The sequence below is a fragment of the Palaemon carinicauda genome, chromosome 22, assembly GCF_036898095.1.
Source record: "Palaemon carinicauda isolate YSFRI2023 chromosome 22, ASM3689809v2, whole genome shotgun sequence".
NCBI lineage: Eukaryota > Metazoa > Arthropoda > Malacostraca > Decapoda > Palaemonidae > Palaemon > Palaemon carinicauda.
In genome coordinates, this window is record NC_090746.1 from 73,025,822 (window position 1) to 73,034,130 (window position 8,309).

The following is an 8,309-nucleotide window of genomic DNA, read 5'->3' on the forward strand; positions in this document are numbered from 1 at the left end:
TATAGATGCCTTTCTCCTAGATTGGTCACATCTAGATCTATATGCATTCCCTCCGTTCAAGATTGTCAACAAGGTACTGCAGAAGTTCGCCTCTCACGAAGGGACAAGGTTGACGCTAGTTGCTTCCCTCTGGCCCGCGAGAGAATGGTTCACCGAGGTACTTCGATGGCTAGTAGACGTTCCCAGAACACTTCCCCTAAGGGTGGACCTTCTACGTCAGCCACGCGTAAAGAAGGTACACCAAGGCCTCCACGCTCTTCGTCTGCCTGCCTTCAGACTATCGAAAGACTCTCGAGAGCTAGAGGCTTTTCGAAGGAGGCAGCCAGAGCGATTGCTAGAGCAAGGAGAACATCCACCCTTAGAGTCTACCAATCGAAGTGGGAAATCTTCCGAAACTGGTGCAAGTCAGTATCCGTATCCTCGACCAGTACCTCTGTAACTCAAATAGCTGACTTCCTCTTATTTCTGAGGAAAGAACGATCTCTTTCAGCTCCCTCTATCAAGGGTTACAGAAGCATGTTGGCATCAGTCTTCCGTCACAGGCTTAGATCTTTCCAACAATAAAGATCTACAGGACCTCCTTAAGTCTTTTGAGACCACGAAGGAGCGTCGTTTGGTTACACCTGGTTGGAATTTAGACGTGGTACTAAGATTCCTGATGTCAGACAGGTTCGAACCGCTACAATCAGCCTCCCTGAAAGATCTCACCTTTAAGACTCTTTTCCTGGTATGCTTAGCCACAGCTAAAAGAGTCAGTGAGATTCATGCCTTCAGCAAGAACATCGGATTCTCATCCGAAACGGCTACATGTTCTACAACTTGGTTTTCTAGCCAAAAACGAGCTGCCTTCTCGGCCTTGGCCAATATCGTTCGATATTCCAAACTTATCGTATGGTTGGAAATGAACTAGAAAGAGTCTTATGCCCTGTAAGAGCTCTTAAGTTCTATTTAAAACGAACTAAACCTTTACGAGGCCCGTCTGAAGCTTTATGGTGTTCAGTTAAGAAACCATCTTTGCCTATGTCAAAGAATGCTTTATCCTATTTTATCAGACTGTTAATACGAGAAGCTCATTCCCATCTGAATGAGGAAGACCAAGCTTTGCTGAAGGTAAGGACACACGAAGTTAGAGCTGTCGCAACTTCCGTGGCCTTTAAACAAAATAGATCTCTGCAAAGTATAATCGACGCAACCTATTGGAAAAGCAAGTCAGTGTTCGCGTCTTTTTATCTTAAAGAATGTCCAGTCTCTTTACGAGAGCTGCTACACTCTGGGACCATTCGTAGCAACGAGTGTAGTAGTGGGTGAGGGCTCAACCACTACAATTCCTTAATTCTATAACCTTTTTAATCTTTCTCTTGAAATGTTTTATTATTGTTTTTAGGTTGTCCGGAAGGCTAAGAAGCCTTTCGCATCCTACTTGATTTGGCGGGTGGTCAAAGTCATTTCTTGAGAAGCGCCTAGATTAGAGGTTTTGATGAGGTCCTGTTGTAGGGGTTGCAACCCTTGATACTTCAGCTCCTAGGGGTCGCTCAGCATCCTAAGAGGATCGCGAGGCTCCGTAAGGAAGACGTACTTAAAAAGGCAGAGTAATTGTTCAAGTCGACTTCCTTACCAGGTACTTATTTATTTTATGTTTGTTATTTTGAATAACTGCTAAAATGAAATAAAAAATCCTTAGCTCATAATAATGTAAACAATTATTGCTGGTCTCTACCCACCCCCCTGGGTGTGAATCAGCTTATATAATCATCGGCTAAGTTTAATATTGAAAAATGTTATTTTTATAATAAAATAAATTTTTGAATATACTTACCCGGTGATTATATATTAAAGGACCCTCCCTTCCTCCCCAATAGAGACCCAGTGGACCGAGGAGAAAATTGAGTTCTGTGTTTACATTGAGTACTGAGTACCTGCATGACAGATGGCGCTGTTGAAGTACACCCCCTACCTGCATTGCGATCGCTGGCGGATTTTTAACGTAGAGTTTTCTGTCGAGCAACAGAGTTGCAGCTTATATAATCACCGGGTAAGTATATTCAAAAATTTATTTTATTATAAAAATAACATAATTAAGTAGGGGGCTACTTTTTGGACAAATGAAGTCTGATTTTGAGAGATTCCTGATAAAACAAGAAAGATGAAGATGATGAGACGAAAGGTCATAATTGAATAGCTAACAAACCAAAGTGTTTGAACTTCAAATAATTGTCTGGTAGAATTCTACTCTAGGCAGAGTTTGTTGTGCATTTTTTGTTGATAGTATTTGTGAATGTGCATGAAAGGAAAATGGGTTATGGAAAGTGCAATTGAGTTGAAAGTTACCTTTATATAATGGACTCTTGAGACTTCTTTAATGGGCTGTTGAATGGAAATTGAAGTAGAGAAAACATTAAGTACTGATGTTTGGAGTTAGATAGTTAGGAAGGTGATTCTGGGGAGTCATGGACTTGAAAGAAATGCTATAATTGTGATTAGTGTTTGACATGTTGCTTTAGTGGTTTAGAGAAATTATAAGTGCAGGTTAAATTGAAACCATGGGAATACCAATTGGTCATGGAAGTAGAGGCTAAGAGAGTATATTGAAAGTAAGGTAGAGAACTTTGTATGCTAGGGAATTGTACTAGTAATGATGGCTCTACAGATAATTTCGAGACACTATTTTCGTTATTACTGGCTAGCTGAGCTACAACCCTAGTTAGAAAAACAGGATGCTACAAACCCAAGGGCTCCAACAGGGATAAATAGCCATGTGATGAAAGGAAATAAACTATAAGAAGTAATGAATGAAAAATATAGAATATCCACTTTGCAAGTGGATTGAGGTTTAGGTAGAACAGGATTGTTTCTTAGTTGTATATGAAAGTCCTCTGTTCAAGAATAAGCACATCAAAAGGATATGGGTATACATTGACTAGAAAAGATTAGTTAAATGTTTTTAAGTTTTAGCAATCTTTAAACAATTATTTATTCAATCCAGAAACTCGAACACAAATGGTAAGGGTATGAAAATGTGCAGGTTGAATGTGTGTAATATTAAAATCACCAAAAGCATAGTGTGGGGTCTTATGAACTGTTTTTAATGGAAGATAGATTTTAACCAAAGTACATTATTATCTTTCTAGTATTAATAACATATCACTAGAATCTCTGTATTTTCTGCATATAGAAAAAATCCATGGCATCTGTCTTAGTATTCTATCAGTTCTGTGATCATAGAATACATTTGTGTTATTGAATTAATTTAAGTTGATCCACTAAATAAGAGTGATGGTATGTGCTTGAAGTTGATTAATACTTGTCCAGTGGGAGTTTATAAATATTAATTAATGACAGTAATACTGAGATGAAAAAGTCTTCATTTATGTACTGTACTTTGGTCATAATTTGTCTAAGACCTGCTCATGAATGACAGATAATAAAATAAAGGGGAAACCTTACTATGATATCAAGATAAATAAACATTTGCTTTCAGTAGAAAAAAGTTAAACTGGTTGTTTTTTTATGTGATCCTCAGAAATTAATATCATTTGATCAATTTCATGAGAGTAACAGTAGGTAACACAAGTTAGATTCTTATACAACTATTAATTGATTTCACAAATTAACTATTTCCTATAATCATTTAAGATAGGAATTGTTATATAGCTATAGTTATACTTGCTTCTGTAATCAAATTAATTACTACTTTGAAAAAATCTTATGAATATACCTGTATAGCTTTTATATAAATTCATGATATCGTTATCTTTGCCCTTTTTGCCCTTTATTTAAAGTTAACTGAATAATAGTAGAAAAAGTTGATATTATGGTTATTAGAGAGGAGAAACCAAAATTAATCATAGATTATTTTCTTATCAGTAAATCGCTCGGGTATCTACTGTATATTCGCTAAGAAAGATGGAGTAGTTATGAAATAATTTATACTTTTTCCTAGTCATATTTAATATAGACAAGTATTTTTTGTCGGTACTGTATATACTGTAGTTATTGAAATAATACTTTTAGTAAGTAAAACTTTACAGTAAATCAAATATTGAATCGGTAGTCATATCCCTTTTGTATGGATGTTCTAAGTATAAAACATTTGTAATTATAATTCGTAGAGTAAGAAAAGTAAATCGGTATACCTGAAATCTTTTTTGTCAAGTGAATGTAGTAATTAATGTGTTAACCTCCCCAATCAAAATACTTATTGTAAAGTTATGTTTTGTGAATAAGGTGTGTAGTCTTGGAAATTAAGAAAATCTGAGTTATTATATGATGTCATTAAGTATTAAGACTATTTGTACGTCGTAAGCCCATTGAAGTACGTAGTAATCAAACTTGAATAAGGGTTTACATGAAATTCTGATGTGCCTGTGGTTTAAACATTAAAATAAGGCAGAGAGACAGCATAAAACTCGCTAAACCTTTCCGTTATTTGTCAAGTACACGAATGAATTTGATCTTGTGTATATTAGTATTGGAATTAATGCATAACAGATTTATCTAAAGAAGTCGATTCTCTTCTTATTAGAAGAAAAAGAATTGTTATTTTTTTTGAAAGACACGGTTAATAAGCAATATATTCATTACTCTTATGAAATACATGATTCATTATGTAATATATTCTGCACATAAATTTAGATTTCAAAGCTTATTAAAAAAAAAAAAGTTGAAATGTAACCTCATTAAATGCTTTAAAGTTAGATATGTTTTATGTAGGACTGAAAATTAATTGGCTAAGTGAAGACTGACTAACTGTCACTTGGTGGGCAGTCTAAGTGAAACGAATGAACTTCAAGTAGCTGTACGAGATATTTCACGTAATGTCAAATTGTATCCAAATTTTGAGGCAAAAAAAATATTTACAGAGAGAGAAAAAGAGTTTAATAGTAAAAGTATGTTATTCATGTGTTTGAAATTTTTTAATTTATAGCCCTAGAATAGGTTTTCTAGAAATTCAGTTGGAAACTCCATTTTCTAGATACAGTAAGAACTGCATTTTGTATCAATGTAACCAAAGTTTGTCATCTTCATCTTCCATTTATATCTTTTGGATGCCCTTGCATGATCAGTCATGGTTTAGAATGATCTTGAATGGCATAACATTTCCTCTATAGCATTATGTTTGTGAGTAGACATATCTTAAATTCTTTCTTGAACATCTGGTTTTCACATCTGTTCATTTCATGGGTAGCCTAGCTTGGTGTCATGTGCTAAGTATCTTTTCAAATTTTTTTTTTCTTTTCATCTTGATTGTATTTTGTGTAAAGTATTATATTACTCATATGTTACCACCTTCCTATGCAAGCCTTTTACTTTTCCAGCTTTCCTACATCCTTTCCTCCATGCTGAGCAACCTCTCCTTTTACTTAAGGGTTAAATGCCAGTGGACATAATTTATGTCCACTATTTTCTATTCCCTTCATCGCCATGCTATGCAATTTATGTCCTGTAGTTACTATTTATTTACATATATGAGATTTTTACAAAACAAGTAAAATTTTATTTCGATGAAAAGGAAATATGTTATGTGATGATAAATGTTGTTAAGTCCTATTTTGTATAGTTTTTGTTCTTAGATGAGTGTTTTGGGATCAAAGGGAAACCCCCGTACAGTAGTTGTACTTTAACTTACAACTACTGTATGGGGGTTTCCCTTCCCCCTAGTTACACTTTGGATGCTGAATGGCTTTCTGACCTCAGTGCCAGGCATTGTAGATTATATTCCTCAAATTCAAATCCTTTTTCACCATCCTGCTATCTGACTGCCAATATTTATTTTAAGGCTTTATTAAAAAAAAATTCTGTTGCATAAAAATTTTTACCTTGTTCTTGCTGCAATAGGTAGACAAAAATGTAATAAGTGATTGTATGACTCAGAATTTCAGATTTTTAAACTAAATTATTAATGAAGCCTAGCTTTTTTCTAAATGTATTTTGGTGCATCTTTACCTTATATAATAAAAAAAAATTACGTTCTTGCAATTTACGCTATTGTTCTTTCCAGAATTGTATGGAGAAAATTTGAAATCTGCCCGACTAATGGAAACCTGTCAAGGGAGGTGATGATCCAAGTAGATAAAGCAGTAGTCATCGGTATTCACTGCCAAATGGGCATTATGAAGCTCACTTCATCTTTACTACCCTCGAGGTATTAAAGTCCAAAAGCAAAGTCGTCTTGACCTGCGAGTTCCAGTGCAATCTACTTGGCAATATGTTTAGTCACTGTCCAAATTGCATATTTTGCAGGGCCTCTCAAGTTAGTGTGGGTAACAAGTGCAACTAACCATACCCATGTTTGTGTCTGTGTACTGACCAAAACCATGTACAGTTTGTTGTATCCTTAGACTCCAATTCAAGAAGGCCAGAGGCATATGCTACGACAGTGATGAAGTAATTTGCCAAGTGGGTAGATTGAATTCGATTTGTTTAGACAGCACTTTTGGGTAAGAGTCTAAATTGTGAGTAATTGATTCTAAAGACTTGCACAGTAAAACTGGGCGAGTCTTGAAAATCAATTAGTATTCACTATCTAGGCTCTCACCCAAAACTGTTGTCTAAACAAAATGAATCCAATCTACCCACTTGGCAAATTACTCCATCACTGTCATAGCATATGACTCTGGCCTTCTCAAATTGGAGTCTAAGGATACAGCAAATTGTACTATGGTTTTGGTCAATACTCTAAAAAAATGGGTATGATTAGTTGCACTCGTTAGCCACACTAAAAGGCCCTGGGAAATGCGTAATTTAAACTTAAATAAATTGTACCTTTTTTATAAAGCATTTTTATGTATGTAATGTTGAAAAATTTTTGGATAATAAATTATGTCAAACTTACGGACACACTTTTATTTAAATTTTCAAAAATATTATTTGCAAGTAAGGGGAGGTTACAATTTTTTTTTAATCAAAGAAAATATTTTTTTTATTTCTTCGCTCCTCGAAGCCAACACTACAGTGGCTGAAGGGGGCGAGTGAGTGTTCTCAGCAGAAGGCAGCCAAGCAGGTGCCACCGTCCATTTGAGAAGGGGAACCAAACTCGTGACTTGTAAACAAAGTCCAAGTTTGTGTGTGATTGTTCAGAGACAGAAGGAAGTCCCTCTTGTCTTTGTGCAGTTTTCAAATATCTTAGTTTGTCTTGTCAATGTTGAAGAACTGACCAGTTTTCTTTTACTTGTGATATTCAAGGAAGTGATTATCTCGAGATTAATTCATTATTTGGAAACTGCAAACCTTGAGAGTTGCTAACAGTAACAATGATTGGAATTAGTATTTCTTCCGTTGCATCTAGTCAGAGTTGTAAAGTATTAATTCATGATATTGAATAAAAAATATTTGAATAGCTATTAGAATCAACTTCTTCATTCATAACAGACGAGATGTCTTGTAGTGTAACCAAGGGGGTTTAATCATGGGAGATCATATCTTAATATCCCCTTAAGAAATGTTAAAGCCTAAGATTTTGTCCATTTTTACAGAACTTTGACTTAACATTTATGGAAATATTAAGAAATAACATTACCAGGGAAAACCCCGAGATTGCATAACTTAAGACATCTCTTTACTCTTATGGATGAAGAGGTCGATTATAAATAGCTATTCAAATATATTGTGATTATGATTAAACCTTTCCATTTCTGACTAATCTGTTGCTGATATTTGGCTAATTTTTTGACAAAAATTTTTACATTAACTTAATTTGTAGTCATCCTGATTACTTTTTATTTAAATGGCAATAACAGTGTACTATAAACTTCTGAAAGAAAATTTTACCTTTGACCATGCTGTACTTTAAACTATTTGTGACTTTGGGAAGCTCTATACCTCTTGTAGAGCAGATTTCTCCTGAACATCTAAAACTTAGCAATCTATGTCAGGTATAGATTATGCTTGAACTAAACTGTCCTTGTATATTTTAAAGTGAAGATATTTTTCAAATTGAGTTTTCACTCTTACTACACTAATAGAAATTAACTGTACTTTGCAATATTCTATTGGTTGATAAAGCAATGCTTCAGAACAAATTCCTCAGATTTATAGATTCAAAATCTACTTTTCAAAAGTTTTTTCTTTTTTAATATGGTTAATTATAATTTCTTAGACTTTGTACTGTACATCAAAATCTTAAAATACTGAACTTTAAAAACAAGGCATTGCATATCTCAAGATTAAGACCACTAGTTGTGATTAATGTCAAAATATGGATTGACAATAAAAGCAGCATAAAATTTACTTTATACTTATCAGATGACGAATTGAAAATTCTATAGAGAAAAACTTCAACCTTGATTTAGAAATTACTTCTAATTGCAATA

The 8,309-nt window shown here is 34.3% G+C and overlaps 1 long non-coding RNA gene across 4 annotated transcripts in view; it reads left to right on the forward strand.

The window, feature by feature from the left end:
- LOC137616131 (uncharacterized) overlaps positions 1–6,790 on the forward strand; it is a 197,979-nt gene extending 191,189 nt beyond the window's left edge. For 2 of the 4 annotated variants that reach the window (XR_011039284.1, XR_011039285.1), the window contains exon 4: positions 5,999–6,790. This is a non-coding gene — a long non-coding RNA (uncharacterized lncRNA). The remainder of the gene's footprint in view (positions 1–5,998) is intronic. The other 2 variants (XR_011039286.1, XR_011039287.1) reach the window with 1 other exon arrangement.
- The last annotated feature ends 1,519 nt before the right edge of the window (positions 6,791–8,309 follow it).